The sequence below is a fragment of the Oryctolagus cuniculus genome, chromosome 4, assembly GCF_964237555.1.
Source record: "Oryctolagus cuniculus chromosome 4, mOryCun1.1, whole genome shotgun sequence".
Classification (NCBI taxonomy): domain Eukaryota; kingdom Metazoa; phylum Chordata; class Mammalia; order Lagomorpha; family Leporidae; genus Oryctolagus; species Oryctolagus cuniculus.
This window is the reverse complement of record NC_091435.1, coordinates 134477993-134499303: the sequence shown is the minus strand read 5'-3', so window position 1 is coordinate 134499303 and position 21311 is coordinate 134477993. Positions and strand designations below refer to the sequence as shown.

The 21311-nt window shown below is 36.8% G+C and overlaps 1 long non-coding RNA gene across 1 annotated transcript in view; it reads right to left on the bottom strand.

Annotated features, from left to right (window-relative positions):
- Positions 1 to 21311, bottom strand: part of LOC127482870 (uncharacterized) — a 264349-nt gene that overhangs the window by 8919 nt on the left and 234119 nt on the right. The gene's annotated exons all lie outside the window — the stretch shown is intronic.

The following is a 21311-nucleotide window of genomic DNA, read 5'->3' as shown; positions in this document are numbered from 1 at the left end:
CAAAGCTGAGACTGAAATTGTGCCTTAAAATGAGCCTTCACAGTTACCTGAAAAACAAAATTGGAAACTGTATATAGGATTGAAAAAAGACCAATAACACAATATTCAAAATGTACAGAATATAATAATAATATTACTTGGCATATCAAGAACCAGGGTATTTACATCTTCTTGATAAGTCAATAAAAATGCACCAACGCAGAGAAGAGATGGACATTGGGATAACCTAACAAGCACTTGCAATAAGCTGCTATACTTTGACCTCAGAATCAGCCTTTAAGGTATTCTGATCTGGCTGAAAAGCCCATGAGAGCATTTCAGGCATGGAAACCCAAGACACTGTGGCAAAACAGTGTCCTACATGAAGGAGCTCTGTGGGAGAGACCCCAGTGGAAAGAAGTGGTCCTCAAAGAAGGATGTACTTTTCTGTAAGGGAAGGAGAGCACTTTCATTTTCCTTATGGCCTTGTCTAAATAATAATGGAGTTTGTGGATTCAAAAGGCTTCCACAGCCAAAGTAGCTCATGTCAAGAGCCTCAGGTGATCATTGACATCATACAAAAGAGTGTTAATTGTTAAATTAACAACAGGAGTCACTGTGCACCAACTTCCCATGCAGGACCTCTGCCCTTAAGGAGTTGTATTATGAGAGTTACTAGTAAAATTTGTTCTCAAAGATTTACTTCATTTTAGTGTATTAAGTGGAAGATATTCTTATGTCTCATAAGTTATAGTTCTAAGCGCTCACAAAAGATGTATCATTCTTGTGTTCTTCTTTAAAGTTAATTAATTTTCTCAAAAATGTTTTAAAAATTTAAAAAAAGAAGTGAAATTAACTTCGAGATGCAATGACTTTGAACAGACCTTGTCTCAACTGTTGAGGAGTAGTTTTTTTTTCCTATACAATTTGTTGAACTCTTTACTTATTATATTATTATTAGAGTTAATCTTCCATGTATAAAGTTAATTGAAAATAGATCTTAGTAAAATACTAAGACTGAGAATAGAAGAGGTGGGGAGGAAGAGAGGTGGAAGTGTGGATAGAAGGACAGATAGGTGGGAAGAATCACTATGTTCATAAAGTTGTATTTATGAAATAAATTTATGAAGTTTGTATTCCTTAAATAAAAGGTTTCTTTGGAAAAATTAAAAAAAAAAAACAAGCTGCTATGAACATACTGTAAGAGTTGAGAGTCAGAGCCGGCGCTATGGTGAAGCCAGTAAAGCTGCCGCCTACAGTCCAGCATCCCATATGGGCGCCAGTTCAAATCCCGACTGCTCCACTTCCGATCCAGCTCTCTGCTATGGCCTGGGAAAGCAGTAGAAGATGGCCCACATCCTTGGTCCTCTGCACCTGTGTGGGAGATCCAGGAGAGGATCCCGGCTCCTGGTTTCAGATGGGCATAGCTTCAGCTGTTGCAGCCAACTAGGGAGTGAACCAGCAAATGGAAAACCTTTCTCTCTCTCTGCCTCTCATTCTCTCTGTGCCTAACTCTGACTTTCAAATAAATAAATCTTTAAAAAAAAAAGTTGAGAGTGAACACTCATTAAGAAAATAGACAAAAAACCTCAGTGAAGAAATAGGTGTTATAAAGAACTTTAAAAAGACAAATTTTAGGGCCAGTGACGTGGCTCACTTGGTTAATCCTCCGCCTGCGGCCCGGCATCCCATATGGGCACCAGGTTCTAGTCCCGGTAGCTCCTTTTCCAGTCCAGCTCTCTGCTGTGGCCCGGGAGGGCAGTGGAGGATGGCCCAAGTGCTTGGGTCCCTGCACCAGCATGGGAGACTGGGAGGAAGCACCTGGCTCCTTGCTTCAGATCGGTGCAGCACCAGCCACAGTGGCCATTTGGGGAGTGAACCAGCGGATGAATCAGTGGATGAAGACCTTTCTCTCTGTCTCTCTCTCTTTCACTGTCTATAACTCTACCTGTCAAATAAAAAAAGACAAATTTTATAACTGAAAAGTTCAATTACTTACATAAAAATGTCCATTTTGTGAGCAACAGCATATAGATGTAACACAGAAAAAAGTCATTGAGATTTGAAAATGAATCAATAGAAAATATTAAATTTGAACATCCAACAGAAAGAATTAGAAGAAAGGAATTGGGTTTCAGAGACAGATCTTACCAAAGTAAATTATTTGTGTCACAGATGTCCCAGAATAAGACAAGGTAGAGTACAATGTAGAAAAACAATTTAAAAAATAATAGCTGAAAACTAAATTTGCAAGACATAAAACTACATACTCAAGATTCTTCATATACTTCAACAGAATAAACTTCAAAACCAACTACTTGCCCATATACATTATAATTAAATTTCTGAAAAATGTTAAGACAAAAAATTGTCTTGAAAGCAATCAAAAAAATAACATAATAAGGATAGGGGAATAATGACTAGAATGGCTTCTTAATTCACATGACAAGTGGTGGTGATCAGGAGGAAGTACAACAATGTATTTAAAGTGCTGAAAGAAAAAATAGTCACTCATAATTCTATAGTGAAAAATATCCTTCTGGAACAAATGTTAAATAAAGGAAAACAAAGAGAATCTTGCTATTAGTCCTACTCTAAAAGCATTGCTAGGGACTGGCATTGGAACCCAGCAGGTTAAGCTACCACTTGGGATACCTTATCAGAGTGCAGGTTGGAATCTTGGCTGCTCTGCTTCAGATCCAACTCCCTGCTAATGTGCCTGGGAAAGCTGCAGAAGTTGGCCAAAATGCTTTTGTCCTTGCAACCATGCAGGAGAGCTGGATGATATTCCGGGCTCCTGGCTTCAGCCTGACCCAGTCCATGTATTGCAGCCATTTGGAAGGTGAACTCACAGGTGGAGGATCACTCTTTTTGTGCGTGTCTTTCCCTCTCTGTCTGCTCCTCTGCCTTTTAATAAAATAAAATAAGATCTTTTCTTAAAAGTGCTAAATAAAAATTTTCAGAAGGAAGCTTGTAACAATAAAAATTGAAGTATGAGGGGCCGGTGTTGTGGTGCAACAGGTAAAGCCGCTGCCTGAGACACCAACATGCCATGTGGGCGCCGGTTGAAGTCCCAGCTGCTCCAGTTCTTATCCAGCTCCCTGCTAACAGTCTGGGAAAAACAGCAGAAGGTGTTTCAAGTGCTTGGGTCTCTGCAACTAACATGGGAATCCTGGATGAAGCTCCTGGCTCTTGGCTTCATCCTGGCCCAGTCCTGGCTTTTGTGGCCATCTATGGAGTTTAACAATGGATGGAAGATCTCTCTCTCTCTCTCCCTCTCTGACTTGACTCTGACTTGAAAATAAATAAATTAATTAAGATTTTTTAAAAATGAAGAGAAATGTGCATGCATGGGTAAATAGCATATTCTTCTATTGAGTTCTTTAAGATATGATTGAAAGTAGAAAGTAAAAAAAAATGATAATATTATGTAAGTTATATTTACATTGGTAATACAATACATAAAAATTTTCAATTTAGAGGAAACAGGATAAAGGATTTTCTAGTAATAGTATCTACATTTCACTTCAAATAGTAAAATTCAGATTGAATGTAGATGGGGGAAAGTTAGGCATCTATATTATAACCTCTAATATCCATGAACAATAAATAGATGATAGATAGATAGATAGATAGATAGATGATAGCCTAAAATGCAGTAGACAAATTTAAATGAAATACTAGAAAATGCTCAAATAACACTAAAAGAATCAAGGAAAGAGAAACAGAGGGATAAAAACTAAGTGATCAAACATAAAGTCATAAGCATAATTCCAACTACATGAAAGTACATTAGATGCATATGGTCAAAGTACATGCAAATGCTAAGGAGATTGTAGGGTAATTGTTTTAGTGATCCAACCATATGCTGTTTACATTAAATTTATTCCAGCTGTAATGATAAAACTATGTTTAAAATATAAGGAAGGTAAAAGATATACCACACACACAACGCATATTCAAATCAAAAGAAAAGCAGAATGAATAGACAAAAATTACATAGAATACACCTTGCAACAAAGAAAACTATCAAGGATAAAAATGGTTATCAAAAAATGACAAAAGATTTACTTTATTAAGGAGATATAGGAGCCCAAAAAGTTAATGTACGTGAAAGCACAGCTTCAGAATACATGAAGGAAAAGCTGCCAGAACTAAATGGAGAAATAGATAATCATACAGTTGTGGTTGAAGACTTGCATAGTCTTTTCAGTAATTGATAAAATCATCAAGAATATAGAACTAAACAACACTATCAACCAATGAAATCTAGATGATATTTACAGAACATTCAAGCCAACAACAGAATAAACATTCCTTTCAAAAGTACAAGGACTATTTTCCAGGGTAGTTCATATTCTGGAATGCAAAATAAATCTTAATGAAATGAGAAGAATTTAAATCAAACAAAGTATGTTTTCTGAACATAACGAATTGCACGAGAAATCAATAACAAAAAGATAAAGGGAAAAGCTCAAAACACTTGGAAATCAAATAATACACCACTGAATAATCCATAGATCAAAGGAGAAGTCTGTGAAAAAATTAGAAAATATTTTAAGCTGAATAATAATGAAAATACAATACATAAAAGTTTATGAAATGCCACTAAAGCAGGCCCTTAGAGGGAAATTTATAGCATTAAATGCTTATATTAGAAAGAAGAAAGGTCTCAAAGCAATAACCTAAGCTTTTCATGTTAAGAAAAAAGAACAAAAATAAACCTAAAGCAAGCAGAAGTAAGGAAATAATAAATATAAGAGCAGACATCAATAAAATTGAAAACAACATACAATAGAGACTAACAATAAAACCAAAATCTGTTTCTTTGAAATGATGAAGAAAATTGAAAAGCCTCCAGCAAGACCAACAAAGAAAAGAAGCAGGGAGTGCATGAATTAATATTTAAATAATATGTCCACTAAGAAAATAATGAAAATACTCATCTCTCACTGACTTAATGTTTAAAAAAATCACACGTCAAGCATATTCAAGAAAAATTTAGATATAAATCACTCCGATTCTCAAAAGTCACTCAAAGATATAATTATCATCCAGGAATTTAAGTGTAATAGACCTTCCTTGTTTCCAAGTTAGATGTTTCCTGAGATTCCTAGAAAAAAAAAATGGGTAAGAAAATGAGGAAGTACCTTTGTTAAGATGCACACCAAGCATCCACATAGTCCAGAGGAGGCAGTGCTAGTCGTATAGGATGAAGGAATTACGTCAACAGGAGATCCAGCTGGGTGTAGCCTATGACTGATATTAGAAGTTACTTTACCAGACCCAGCCACACTGGCACAGGTGATAAAATTTGCTATACTGTAGCAAAGTATGTGCCTGTGGACTAGGAGCATGACCTCTTCAGAGCCCAAGCACAAGCTCTGCTACAGCTAGGCAGTAACCTAGACCTGAAACGTCTGGACAGTATCTCTCAGAACATAGAAGAGAACTGGAAGAGCAGGGCAGTGTGGAAACATGAAGAAACAGACAAGTGAACTTAACAAAGCTGGATCTCCCACTGCTATAGAAGGAAACATGCAACCGCATTCTCTGAGCTTACTAAATCCTTGGGACTCGTGAACCATTTGAAAATGGAGTAGGGTCAGGCATTTAGCCTAGTAGTTAATATGCTGGTTAAGGTAAGCTAATATAGTGGTTAAGGTAATATGCTAGATTCAGTTCCCAGCTCCTGAGTCTAGCTTCCTGATAATGTGGACCTTGAGAGGCAGCAATGATAGCTCAAATGATTGGGTTTTTGCCACTCACATGGGAAACCTGGGATGAGTTCCCAATTCCTAGCTTTGCTCCCATCCCAGTCCTGATTGCTTCAGGTACTTGAAGAATAAATCAGAAAATGGGAGCTCTCTGTGTCTCACTCTTGTCTCATTCATCTGTTTCTCTGAATATCAAATAAATAAAAATTTTAAAAAAATAGTGTGAAAGTCAATGTACTGGCTCTTAACAATAAATCGAGTAATTGAAAAATAAGGGTTAGTGATATATTTACATCTAAGACCTTAGATAATATGGCCACCATTGGCTGTGAACTTACATCCTACTACAATGACATTTGCTCACTATTTCAGTCACATTGACCTCCTTGCCATTCCTCTAATATAAGGGGCACAATTAAATCTCAGGGCCTTTGTAGTTGTTTTCCCATCAGCTAGGAAAGTCCTTCCCCAGAGATCTTTGTGAATCACCCTATGACTTCCTTCAGATCTTTCTCTTCAAGTTCATCTTTTCAGGAAAAATTTTCTTGACAATTCAGTGTAAAATTCTAAGTGATGTACCCCTGTTCTAAACATGCCTTGTCTACTTCCTCCAATTTATTTTTCTCTTTGTACTTATCATCTTCAAGCACAAGATGCATTTAAACTCCGTTGTCTTTTTTTATTGTGTCTCCAACTACTAGAGTAGGAGCTCCTTGAGCACAGTGATGTTTTAAATTTTTTTATTTATTTGAGAAGCAGGGAGGGAGGGAGATAGAGAGGGGGACACCAAGGTTCTGTGCAAGAAGGAAGTAAAAGCCTAGGACAGAGTTTGCAAGTACTGGTGTTGATAGCATGCCCCAACATATCTAGAAAGCCTTTAGTAAAGGCATGGATACTTACTGATTCACAGAATTAAGGAACCTGTGCCTAATTGTTAGACCACCAAGATAACATACTTCAATGAGTGTACATGATAATGAATACAAACCTTAAAGAAGTAGTCCAGGAAAGAAACTAAACAAAAAGTAGCAATAACAGCAGCAACAACAAATTCTAAGTGAGGAAGAGCTGCTTTCCATTTACCACACTGTATGATTTAGAATGTGCAATACTCAACCAAAAATTAGGCTCCATTATGCTCCTTTAGGAAGAGGAAAATATTGTCCAAATGTGGGGGAGCCATGAGCAGTCAATAGAAACTTTCCAGATTTGGACTTGATAGTTAAGTCTGTAACTCCAATATCACAGATATGAAAAAATAAAGGTTATCATCGTATCTGAAGGATTAAAGAAGACACAGCAATAAGTATAAGGAATATATGCTGAAATTCTGTATATAAAGAGAATTGAAAATGAATCTTGATGTGAATGGAAGAGGGGAGGAAGAGGGAAAGGGTAAGGTTGTGGGTGGGAGGGAAGTTATGGAGGGGGGGGAAGCCATTGTAATCCATAAGCTGTACTTTGGAAATTTATATTCACTAAATAGAAGTTAAAAAATAATTAAGGCCGGTGCCTCGGCTCACTAGGCTAATCCTCTGACTTGCGGCGCCGGCACACCCGGTTCTAGTCCTGGTCGGGGCGCCGAATTCTGTCCCGGTTGCCCCTCTTCCAGGCCAGCTCTCTGCTGTGGCCAGGGAGTGCAGTGGAGGATGGCCCAAGTGCTTGGGCCCTGCACCCCATGGGAGACCAGGAAAAGCACCTGGCTCCTGACTTCGGAACAGCGCGGTGTGCCGGCCACGGGGGCCAATGGAGGGTGAGCCAAAGGCAAAGGAGACCTTTCTCTCTGTCTCTCTCTCACTGTCCACTCTGCCTGTCAAAAAAAAAAAAAAAAATTAAAAAAAAAAAAGAAAAACAAAACACTAATTACAAAGTCAAAAAGTACAATAATTTAAACAAAAAATCTTACTAGTTAGGCCCAAGAGCAGATCTGAAAGAGCTTCTATTTGCTTGTTTTTGCTGTTTTTGTTTTGTGAATCTTTGTTTCACTAAGCCTCTTGTTAGCCTCAACTGGTACTGGTTGTGATGTAAAAACAGTTGCCACCTGAGAGAGAGTTATTTACATAGAGTGAACCTCTGAGTAAGGTCAAGTAAATGCAAGCCCTGGTAAAAAAAAACAATGCTGTATTTTAGAGCATCTTCTCCAAGCAGATGCCAGATAAAATAGAGACAATTCTCTGAAGGTGAGGTTTTAGAGGAACTCCAACACACTCCAGCCTTTCAAAGCTACTGTTATTGCAAGGTCGATTATTTTCAAGCCTATCAACCTGCAGGGGAGAGGGAGCTGGGAATAGAGCAAGTTATAATGCTAAACAGAGGGCAAGAGTTCAGCTAGGTAGTAAAGACACAACTTGGGATAATCATACTCCATTTTGGAGTGCCTGGTTCAAGTTATAGCTCTATTTCTGATCCAGCTTCCTGCTAATACACATCCTAGGAACCCATGAGCTCAAGTGTTTGGGTAACTGTAACACAGGTGGGATACCTGGGTAGGGTTCCAAGCTTCTGGTTTTGGCCTGACCCAGCCCCAAGTGTTGCAAGTATTTGGGAAATAAACCAACAATGGAAGATTTCTATCTGTGTCTCTCCTCACTTCCTTTCTCACTACTTTCAAGTAAAATGCAAATAAGTAAACACACAATTCCATACATAAAATTTTTGAAAGCCAAAAAAAATCACTGTTCTTAGATGGATTAAGACTGTTTCCTTAAAGTAATGCTTCTTGAATTGTTTTAAACCCTTTGTCAAATCCTAGAGTTTTGAAAATTTCATTTTGACAAGTCTTCCAATGATATTGAGGAAAAGATTTTCAGAGGCTTTATCTGAGAAGCAGAAAGAGACACAGAGATTGGTAGACAGAAATCCCCATCCACTGTTTCCCTCCCCCAATTTCTTACAACAACCAAGGCTGAGCCAAGGCTGAAGCGTGGAGACGGGAACTCAATCCAGATCTCCCATTGGGGGTGGCATGAACCCAATCACTTGATCCGTTACTGTTGCCTCTCATGGCATGCATTAGCAGCAAACTAGAATCAGGAGCCAGGACTAGGAATCAAACCCAAATATTCTGGTATAAAATACGGGCACCTTAACTGCTAAGTTAATAACTACTTCAAGTTTCTTCTATCCTATTCCAGAAGAGCTTCTCCTCAAGTTTAGGATTCTTGATGGAATAATTGAAAATTACTGTTTTTATTCAGAGTAAATATATTTATTTCATATTTCTTTTTTTGTTCCTTTTATCCTTTTATTTCAGGGATACAAATTTCATGCATTTCATAACTACGAGTTTAGGAACATAGTGATTCTTCTGACCCTACCCACCCTCTTACCTAAACTCCCATGCTTTTTCCCTCTCCCTCTCCTATTCCCGTTCTTACTTTTTACTAAGATCTATTTTCACCTAACTTTACACACATAATATTGATCCTATACTAAGTAAAGAGTTCAGCAAATAGTATGAAAAAAACTGTTCCTCAACAGTTAAGACAAGGGCTGTTCAAAGTTATGCATCTCAAAGCATCATTTTCACTTCTATAGATTACATTCTAGGTACTCTATTAGTTACTACGGATCAGTGTGAACATACGGTATTTTTCCTTTGGGGACTGGCTTATTTTACTAAGTATAATTTCTTTCAGTTTCATCCATTTTGTTGCGAACAACATGATTTGGGTTTGTTTTTTTTTTTTTTTTACCATTGTGTAGTGTTTCATAGTGTACATATCCCATAATTGCTTTATCCAGTCTTCAGTTGACAGATATGGTTGATTCCATATCTTTATCCAGTCTTCAGTTGACAGATATGGTTGATTCCATATCTTAGCTATTATGAATTGAGTTGCAATGAACATGGAGGAAGTAAAACTTCCATATGTTGATTTCATTTCCCTTGGGTAAATTCCCAAAGTATAATGGTCAAGTCATATTGTGGGTCCATATTCATATTTTTTAGGTATCTCCATACTTTATTTCTCAGTGGTTTTACCAGTTTGCATTCCCACCAACAGTGGATTAGGGTACATTTTTCCCCACATCCTCACCAGCATTTGTTGTTTGTTTGTTTGTCTATGAGGGCCACTCTAACTCAGGTGAAGTGAAACCTCACTATGATTTTGATTTCCATTTCTCTGATGGCTAGTGATCCTGTGCATTTTTTTATGCGTCTGTTGGTCATCTGGATTTCCTCTCTTGAAAAATGCCTGTTTAATTCCTCTGCCCATTTCTTAACTGCATTGTTTGTTTTGTTGTTGTTAAGTTTCTTGAGTTTCTTTATATATTCTGGATATTAGTTGCATAGTTTGCATAATCCTTTATAAATTGCATAGTTTGCAAATAATTTCTCCCATTTGTCAGTTGCCTCTTCACTTTACTGAGTGTTTCTCTTGTAGCTTGAAGTAATCCCATTTGTCAATTTTGGCTTTGATTGTCTGTGCCTCTGGGGTCTGTTCCAAGAACTCTTTGCCTATGCCAACATTTTTCAGGGTTTTCCTTGCAAAATTTGATGGTACTGGGTCATATACTTAGGTCATGAATCCATTTTGAGTGGATTTTTGTGTAAGGTGTAAGGTATGAGTCTTGCTTTATATTTCTTCATGCATAGATCCAGTTTCCCCAGCATTATTTGTTGAAGAGAATGTCCTTACTCCAGGGATTGATTTTAGCTCTTCTGTCAAAGATAAGTTGGTTATAGATGCAAGAATTGAGTTCTAGATTTTTTTTAAGATTTATTTATTTATTTGAAAGTCAAGCTACATAGAGAGAGAAGGATTGAGAGAGAGAGAGAGAGAGAGAGAGAGAGATGTCTTCCATCCACTGGTTCACTCCCCAATTGGCCACTACGCCTGGAGCTGTGCTGATCCGAAGCCAGGAGCCAGGAGCTTCCTCCGGGTCTCCCACATGGGTGCAGGAGCCCAAGGACTTGAGCCATCCTCCACTGCCTTCCCAGGCCATAGCAGAGAGCTGGATTAGAAGTGGAGCAGCCGGAACTCGAACCAGTGCCCACATTGGACACCAGACCGCAGGTGGCGACTCAGCTGCTATGCCACAGAGCCAGCCCCTCTGAGGTTTCTATTCTGTTTCATTGGCCTATCCATCTGTTTTTGTAGCAGTGCCAGGCTGTTTTGATTATAACTGTCTGATAGTACATCTTGAAATCAGATAGTGATATGCCTCCATCTTTGATTTGTTGTATAAGATTGCTTTAGTTATTAGGGGTCTCCTGTGCTTCCATATGAATTTCAGCATTGTTTTTTCCATATCTGAGAAGCATATTCTTGATATTTTGATTAGTATTCCATTGAATCTGTAAATCATTTTCTGTAATATGGACATTTCGATGATATTGATTCTTTCAATACAGGACATGCAAGATTTTTCCACTTTTTTGTGTCATCCTTTGTTTCTTTCTTTAAGGTTTTGTAATTCTTATCGTAGAGATCTTTGATGTCCTTGGTTAAATTTATTCCAAGGTATTTAATTCTTTTTGTAGCTATAGTGAATGGGATTGATCTTAGAATTTCTTTCTCAGCTGTGGCATTGTTTGTGTATACAAAGGTTATTGATTTTTTTTTTTGCGGTAATCTAATATTCTATGACTTTGCCAAACTCTTCTATGAGTTCCAATAGTCTCTTAGTGTAGTCTTATGATTACCTTATATAAAGAATTATGTCATCTGCAAATAGGGATAGCTTGACTTCCTCTTTTCTAATTTGTATCCCTTTGATTTCTTTTTTTCTTGCCTAATGATTCTGGCAAAAACTTCCAGACTACATTAAAAAGCAATGGTGAGAGTGAACATCCTTCTCTGGTTCTGGATCTTAGTGAAAATGCTTCCAACTTTTCCCCATTCAACAGGGTTCTGGCCATGGGTTTGTCATAAATTACCTAGATTGTGTTGTGGAATGTTCCTTCTATACCCAATTTGCTTAAGGTTTTCATCATGAAAGAGTATTGTATTTTATCTAGTGCTTCCTCTACATTTATTGAGATAATAATATGATTTTAATTCTTCAGTTTGTTAATATGATGTACCACATTGATTGATTTGCAAACAGTGAACCATCCCTTCACACCAAGGATGAATCCTAGTTGGTCCTCATGAATGATCTTTCTGATGTGTTGTTAGATTCATACGGGTGGTTATTTGCTTTGCAGATTTTTAAATCTATGTTCATCATAAAAATTGGTCTACAGTCTTTCTCTGTTGTATCTTTTTCAGGTTTAGGAATTAAGGTGATGTTGGCTTCATAGAGGGAGTTTGGGATGATTCCCTCCCTTTTAATTGTTTGAGTAGCTTAAGAATTAGAGCTAATGGTATGTAGGTAGAATTCATCAGTAAAGCCATCAGGTCCTGGGCTTTTCTTTATTGGGAGGGTCTTTATTACTGATTCAATTTCCATCTTGGTTGTTGGTCTGTTTAGATTTTCTGTCTCCATTGCTCAGTTTAGGGAGGTTGTATTTGTCCAGGAATCTATCCATTTCTTTTTGGTTTCTGGGTTTGTTGGCGTAAAGTTCTTTGTAGCAATTTCTGGTGTTCTTTTTATTTCTGTGGTATCTATTGTTATATTTTGTTGTTTTTTTTTTTATCACTAATTGTATTGATTTAGGTCTTCTCTCTCTTTCTCTCTTTTTTTTTTTTTTTTTTTTTTTTGGTTGGTTGGGCCAATGGTGTGTCAATTTTGTTTATGTTTTCAAAAAACCAACTCTTCTTTTTACTGATCTTTTGTATTGGTTTTGATTTCAATTTGTTGATTTTTTTTCTAACTTTAATTATTTCTTTTCTCCTATTAATTTTGGGTTTGGTTTGCTCTTATTTTTCTCGGTCCTTGAGTTGTATTAATAGCTCAATTTTATGGTGCCTTTCCAATTTCTTGATGTAGGCACCAATTGCTGTAAACTTTCCTCTTAGCACAGCTTTTGCTGTATCCCATAAGTTTTGATATATTGTACTGTCATCTTCATTCAGTTCCAGAAATATTTTGATTTCTTTTGATTCCTTCTATGACCCACCTCTCATTCAGGAGCATGTTGTTCAGTCTCCATGTGTTTGCATATGCTCTAGGGATTATTTAGTTGTTGGTTTCCAACTTCATTCCATTGTGATCAGAGAACATGCATGGTATGATTTTGATTTTAATGAATTTGCTGAGACTTGCTTTATGGCCTAGCATGTGGTCAACCCTAGAGAAAGTTCCATGCACTGGTGAGAAGAATGTGTATTCTGCATCTGTAGGATGAAATGTTCTTTAAATATCTGTTAGGTCCATTTGTTTCATAGTGTCAATTAACTCTGCTGTTTTCTTGCTGATCTTCTGTCTGGTTGATCTGTCCATTGCTCAAAGTGGGATACTGAAGTCCTCCAATACTATCATATTGGAGCCTATGTCTCCCTTTAGATTCATTAATATTTCTTTTAAATAGCCAGGAGCCCTATAATTGGGTACATATACATTTATTAAAGACACATCTTCCTGTTGAATTGATCCCTTAATCATTACATAGTGTTCTTCTTTGTCTCTTTTAACAGTTTTTGTGTTAAAGTTTATTTTGTCCTATACTAGGATGGCTACACCAGTTTTTGTTGTTGTTGTTGTTGTTTTGGCTTTTTTTGTTGGTTTCTGTTATCATGGAATATCTTTTCCACCCTTTCACATTCAAACTGTGTGTATCTTTGTTGGTGAGAAGTGTTTCTTATAGGCAGCAAATAGATGCATCTTTTTTTCAATCCATTCAGTCAGTCTGTATGTTTTAACTGGAGAATTGAGTCCATTTGCATTCAAGGTGACTATTGATAAGTAATGACTTGGCCCTGCCATTTTTCCATAAATATTTCTATTATGTACTTATCTTTTCCTTTGTACTTTACTGGGAGATTTTCTGCAAAGATATTTTCCTCATTAAGGACAATGAAAGTCAGGAAATACCAGACAATACAAATAGGGAGTTTTCATGAGATTGAAAACTATTCAGAGGAAAACACTGCCAAGAGATAGAGGAAGTATAAGAGGTAAATATTTGTAAAACTTTATTTATTTAAACAATGAACCTAACCTTATCTGTCAGCATATTATTGGACTTTCAAGTTGTATGGTCAGTAAATTTTACTGTTCCTAAGTCTATTTCATTTCTGTTACATGAAAACAAGAGTCTCAATTAACATCATACTGTATTTTATAATGTCTCCTAAAAACACATGATAATATAAATCAAATCGATCTGAAAGTAGGGCCTTTGGCAGAACAGTATGGACACAACTGATATGCTCATGTGCCATCTCAGAATGTCTGAGTTGGAGAACATGCTCTACTCAATTCCAGCTTCCTATTAATGCCCCTTGAGAGAAAGCAAGTAGTGTTTTTTTTTATTTATTTGACAGGTAGAGTTATAGACAGTGAGAGAGAGAGACAGAGAGAAAGGTCTTCCTTCTGTTGGTTCACTCCCCAAATGGCCGCTAAGGCTGGTGCTGTGCTGATCTGAAGCCAGGAGCAGGTGCTTCTTCCTGGTCTCCCATGTGGATGCAGGAGCCCAAGCACATGGAGCATCCTCCACTGCCCTCCCAGGCCACAGCAGAGAGCTGGACTGGGAGAGGAGCAACTGGGATTAGAACCTAGTGCCCATATGGGATGTCAGTGCCACAGGCAGAGGATTAACCAAGTGAGCCACGGCGCCGGCCCAAGTAATTTTTCACATACTTAGACGCCTGCCACCCACATTGAGATCCAGATTGAATTCCCAGCTCCTGGTTTCTGTCTGCCCTGACTGTTATGCACATTTGGAGAGTAAATCAGTAGATGGAAAAATCTCTTTTTCTCCCACTCTCTCTGTCTGCCCAAACAAAAATAAATATAAAAATTTAAATCAATCTTTGGATAATTCATGCTGTGAAACACTTAATGGCTCTTACACTTTAATTTGATTTTGCAGAATAAAAAAAATGTGGCATGTGGTAATTCACCACATATTTACTGAAAAGGAAATAAAGAATTTGAAAAATTAAATAAGTCCTGTCCAACACATATTTACTGAGAAATATATAAATGGGAATAAAAAATTAAACCATTCTTGACAATTCATAACATAGTAAATGCTATATTTTATTAAATCTAAGATACATTTGACTACATTAAATTGTTTATCCATTTTAGGGAAATTGAATTATGGTAAAAATGTGCATCTTAGGATCAATGAAATCTGCTTGTAAAACTCGGATTCTACATTTGTTATGTTTTCTTTGCTGCCATAAGAACAGTTTAATAATCATGCTTTTAAAAGGATAATTAAGAATTTAATTAAATACTGACTGAAATTTGAAAAACTGACTGCCTTTCATAAACAATCACAAGGAAAGCACTGTATTGATGGGAATAGACAAGGCAAAACATACAGGGGAGAATTCTATCTCATAGTAGAATAAAAGCAATAAGTACTCAGAACCACTGGAAATTTTGGAGGATGGGAGTAACCTGATTGCATTACAAAGAACAACATAACAATAGATATGAATGGGCTTTAAAAGTTAGATCATGGGATATGAGCTATTTGAAAATATTTTATATTTAAGATGCCAGCAGAATGTCTATGAAGAATATATTATAAGCCATTAGAAATGCAATTATGATATCATTCCACAATGATACCAACTCAAGAAAGCAATCTTTTTTAAAGAGTTATTTATTTGAAAGGCATGGTGACTGAATGGAGAGGGGACAGAAAGAGAGAGAGAGATCTTTTATTCTCCGGTTCACCACCCAGATGGCTGTAAGAGCCAGGTCTGGCAGACCAGCTAGGAGCCCAGAAACCCATCCTGGTCTCCTGAATGGCAGGAACCCAAGCACTTGGACCATCTTCCACTATCTTCCCAGGTGTGATAGCTGGGAGCTGCGTCAGAAGCAGAGCAGCCAGGACTCCAGCTAGAGCTCTGATATGGGATGCTAGCATTGCAGCTGACCCCTGGTAAGACACTCCTTAAAGACTTAATTGAGGTGCTGCATATAGATAAGTGGCAGTCAAAGAAAAATTGTAAGAAAAAAAGGCAAAAACAAAATCTTGAAAAATGAGAGCACTAAGCATTAGAAGTGAACCAATGGAAACTAGAAGAGAATAAGAAAATAAAAGTTGGAAGTTTCAATGTGAGCAAAAATGTCAAATATCAATATCAGGAAGGTAATGATCAAAAAATAAGCCATCTGCTTTGTAGGTAAAAGGCATTCATAACTTCTGCTAGAACAACTTCAGTAAAAGAAAAGCCACTTGAGAGGAAGTGAAAATAGGCCTAAAAAATAAAATAGGCCTAGAAAAGAGTGATTCCAGAACCCAAAACAGCATGCTCGGCTCCCAGTGGCTGTGCTGGGTTTTGGATCACACTCTTTCCCTGAGCTCTGTTAAATTTTTTCAACTGAGAAGAATACATAAGAGGATGTAATGTGTTTTAATAAGCTAGACATGTATCTTCTTCACAAAAGACTTTAAATTAAGACCATAAACATAAGGAAAAACTGGTCTTGTCTCTAAGCAGAATAACACCTTCAACATATTTTACAGGGAGAAAAACTAATTTAGTTTTACTTAACATTACTCTGACTAGCATTATCCAAGATATAAGTGAATAACTTTGAAGTATGAAAGGGAAAATGGAAATATCAATATGAAAGAGATAGAATGACAAATGTGTGAGAGAGAATGCTGGAAACTGCAGGACTCATGAATTAGGAGGGAGAACAAAGGCCTGTGGTCTGAGAAGCTGAGTGGTGGTGAGGCATGGGAAGCAGATGTAAGCTGTGTATCATCTCACATTCCTTGGCAGCTTCAGAGGATAGGAGGAGGAGACATGGAAGGATTGCTATGTCACATGACTGAACATCTCCCTGAACACCAATGGCTAAGAGCAGAAAAACCCACATAATGCTTTGGAATAAGAAGAAAGCACTTTAATAACAGATTCTAGTTTCAGAGGATACATATTAATTCTAAGAGATTGTGTAAGACAGAGAAGACTTGACAGGAACCGACATTGGTTTTGTGAGTTGAAAATTACCTGGAAGACAAGATAGAGAAAAGCTTTGTAAATCAGAACTACAATTCTTCTGCTCTTAAAATTATAGGTCACAGAAATATTTGATTTAACCAGTCGCTAATGGTGCCAGCTTGTCAGGCTGAAGATTACTTACATGAGTTGCTTACAATGCAAAATAATAACCCTGTTAAAATTAAGAAGGTTGAAAACGCATTTCCTTTTGATGGGATTAAGAAAGTCCTAATATTTGGAAAAAGAAATTAATATTAATTTTCTGAGGAGACCAACCTGGTTTAAATATATTTCATTAACAAAAGAACTGCTTCTATCTTTAGCAGAGAATTTGGTAAGGTGAACGGTATGTGAAAAAAAAAAAAACTGATTTTTTTATATTTTGCAAGCATTTGATACATTTAAAGGATTATTTTTCCCTGAATTATACTATACTCAGGGAATAACTCCAGAGGCTACAGAAAGAGGGAAGGAGGAAGGAGGCAAAGAGTGAAAGAGGGAAGAGGAAGGAAAGAAAGAAGCATCAACAAAGTGCTTGTGGCCTTTAAAAAATCAGAATTTGTCTATCTCATATGGCATTGTCATTTCCTTTTAGGAATTCCAATGACAGTCTTTATTGTTTATATCATTTCTGTGTACAGTGCAGTAAAAAAATATTAGAAAACTGTGTGTACTTTGAGGATCAAAAATACAAAAGCCATTTAACGGCATGATTCCTGCCTCCTGCACTGCCTGCCTGAGTCAGCTGGTAAGGCAGGGTAGGCAAGACAAACACTGAGGAAGTGAATCCAGAGTAACCAGTGTTAATAGTGCTTTTAGCTCAAGACATCTATGCTATGAGCATCTATTACCTGCCCATCTGTTTCATATATATATCAGCCAAGACATACTTTTGTTTTGTTTTGCTTTCTGTCTACTCACCCAAGAATCAGTAGCCAAACCTATTTCTCAATTGAGAAATATAGGTGCTCTGAGAACAACTCTTTCAAAATGTCAGAGTGTGGTTTAGTTCCCTTGAAGTGATTTATAAATTCTAATTCTTAGACATGGCAGCAGTGCTTGTCTTGGGCAAGGATCCTTAAAAACAGAGAAGAGCCAATGTCAGCCCTAATCCCAACATGTCTTTGAAGTGTCACGCATTAGTTCGAAAATGTAAGATAGTTTTATACTCTGTTCCCATAATACATTTGAATTTGTTCTAATGTAATTATTCTGCTTTAAATTACTTCCCACAGAGTAGCATAGACACTCCTAGGGAACATGCTACTTTTACACCACAGTTTTGAGTAGCCTACGCAAGAAGGGAATGCACTACTCTTTGACAGCAGAGCCCCATTTCTTATTTTTAATACTATACTTTATTAAATATAACAACACAATAAGTTCAAGTTTATTTCACCGATGCTTCATGAACTTTTCAACAATGAAATTTTTTGAAGATTATTACTCCAATTAAAGAAGCTTCAACTAAGGAGAATATTTGAGTCATATAGAAGGAAGGCATTTTCTAAATTAAATGATAAATGACATTTCTTTTACATGATAAAGTCTATTTAAATCAGTAAGTTGCCTACACTAAGAGAAAACGAGGAGGAAACATTCAAAAATGAGAGTGATGTGCTGCAATCAAATTCAGGTCCTAGTCTCTTGCAGGGAAGACAGGCAGGGCTCCATCTGTTGACTCCTCTGCAGCCTACATACATTTCCTAAAGGATGTGCAAAGATTCGTTAGGAGGGGTATTAAATTATCCAAGGACATTTTCCTCCCAAACTGGTGACTAATGTCATTAATCAACTGAGGTTTTCCTTGTAAATCTACTAAATAAATTCATTGAAGCAAATGTGTACAGTTTTCAACAACAAACAAAAAACACATATTCTGAGATAATGAAGTGTTTCTTTATTGTATTAAAAATTTATGCTATCAGAAAGGACAAATCCTAAACTAAACAAGATTAAATGTTAGCACAGTCTTCTTTCTTGCTTTCAGGTAATCATAAATTTTGTGATTAAGGTTCATATAAGAGATTAAAACAAGAGTTTGAAAGTCTAAGCTTCATCAATATTCTCTGCTATGTTGCTTCAGTTTTCTCTGCCTTTCTCCTATTTCTCTATTCTGCTTTCCTTCCCCTGCCCTGGTTCCCATATACCTTCCATTACAAGTCTCTTCTTCCCTGCCTCCAATTCATTTCTTCACCCTCTCTCTAGTTTTTAATCTCCTGGTCCTTAGGGAAAGAGAAGATGTCATCACCAATACTCATTGAAAATTTCCCTACTGGTTCACAAATTTCCTCTTAAGCAATTCCAGTTTTCTTAATTCTCAAATGGAATGTTTGATTCTTTCACCTCAGCAGTTGCTTGTTTTCTCTTTTCTTAAACAAAAAAGATTTATTTTATTTATTTGAAAGGCAGAGTTACAGAAAGAGAGGGAGAGACAGAGAGAGGTCTTCCATCTGGTTCACTCCCTAAATGGACACAATGGTCAGGGCTGGGCCAAGCCAAAGCCAGAAATCAGGAGCCAGAAGCTTCTTCCCACACTCCTTTGTGAGTAGCAAGGGCCCAAGCACTTGGGCCATCCTCTTCTGCTTTCCCAGGCATATTAGTGGGGAGCTGGATTAGAAGTGGAACATCTAGGACTTGAACTGATGCCCAATTGGGATGCCACTGCTGTATGCAGTGTCTTAATCCCCTATACCACAATGCTGGCTCCTCTTTTCTCTTTTCTCTAAAATCTGAGGTAGACTGTGATCCAGCATACAGCCTGGAAAATACTGGAGACACATATTCATTTGCAAATGCAGGTGGTAGAGTGGGAGTTCACAGAATCTGAACTCAGTAATGGAGAGTTACTAACTGGAAAGCTAACCAAAAAAAAAAAAAAAAATCCTAGTAAGGGATTGTCATGATAGTCATGTGACACACAACTCGTTATTTTAGTTTCACTCTTTGCTTGCTCATTTTAATTAGGCAAAAATAATGAACATTTTGTTCTGCAGAATTGCTCTAAAAACTTCTTCAATTGAAGTCCTTCCATCAAAGTAACATATGTTAATTCTGCATATTCCAAATTCAACCATCTATCACTAAAAATGTGACACAAGTGGGACTTCATCCACTATTGAGTATTCAGTCCTTATTCATTGTCACCTGTAGTTGTACATCAGCATTTCTGGAGTTCTTTCAGAGCCAAACTCCTAAACTGGATTGACCATGTTGAGAATAGGAAAAAACAATATCTAAGTCTCTTCATTCCCGTATAATCTTTAGTATTGTATGAGACTTACATAGTGAGTAGATTCAGGTGACATTAACATCCTATGTATCTATGTTTGTGAACCCCCAGGTTAAAGGAAGACCCATCATAAGTTCTAGACTTAAATGGTACACTCAGTTAACACAGCCCAGAAACCTTATTGTCATCTCAAGGCTCAAAACAGAAAATTTAAATCTCATCATCATTTTCTTTTATCTTTTCCTGTTCCATAGTGTTTAACTAAGGCACAGGACACCCTAAACCATTTACAATAGTGAATTCTCATATTTATTTTATTTTAAATTCTCTTTTCTCCCTTATTCATTTCTAGCCCAAGGATTACAATGTTTTTAATGATAGATTGTCGCTCTGATTTATGTCATCGGGTGCTTTGGACTTAATCTCTGTGATTCCACACATTTTACTTTGTACTCTTCTGACTGCTGTTATTAAGAAGTAATGTTCTCAGGAAATCTCTCATTGTAGCTCAGAGCCAATCATTACAGTTGAAAGCATCCAGAGCTTCACATGATAATGTCAAAAGTGAATTACAGCTTTCAAAATAAATTATTGTAGGACTATGCCACATTGTGAAAGTAGAATACTTTTCAGTCAAGAGTTTACAGTCACTTTTAAGCACATTTTTGAAATATTTTCAAGATACTAATTTTCCAAATATATTCAAGTAGTTTAGGCTCCTGGCATTTTGCCCTCCCTTCTCAAATGTCAATTGAATTATCTATCAGATCAATAATTGCAAGAGCTACACTACTGATATTCTAGATTATGGTTATAATTTTTATTCAATATTTATTAGTCATTAAATTATTTTATTTTAAGTTTTCATTACTGAGTATTACTGTATTAACTATTTTAATCTGTAAAAACTGGGTCATTGAGAGCTCCATGAAAAACGATCAAAGAGTTACCACAAAAATATTGATTTCATCTTGGTGCCTGCAGAATATTTTTTGTGTGTTGTTTGAGAGAACCTAAATGCTTCAAGATACTGTTAGAAGAGAAGTACAGCATACATTTGATAAAACATAAGACTATGAATGCCTTAAACATTGAACTCTGAAGAATCTCTTCAAATCTTGGATTTCCCGAGAAGGATCTAGGAGTCCATGCATTTTATCAAAAATAACTATGCCCACTCAGGTGGGCAGGTTGGTTTCTCTATCAATTCATGACCATTACCCAGTGCTTAGTAATCTCACCAGTTTTTCCTGTCTTCACACCTCAATTTCATATCTGTTACACTTTTCAGAATATCTAACTTCCCCGAATCCACATATCTTAGCAGAAGGTCTTGCACCATTCTTCGTTGAAAATATA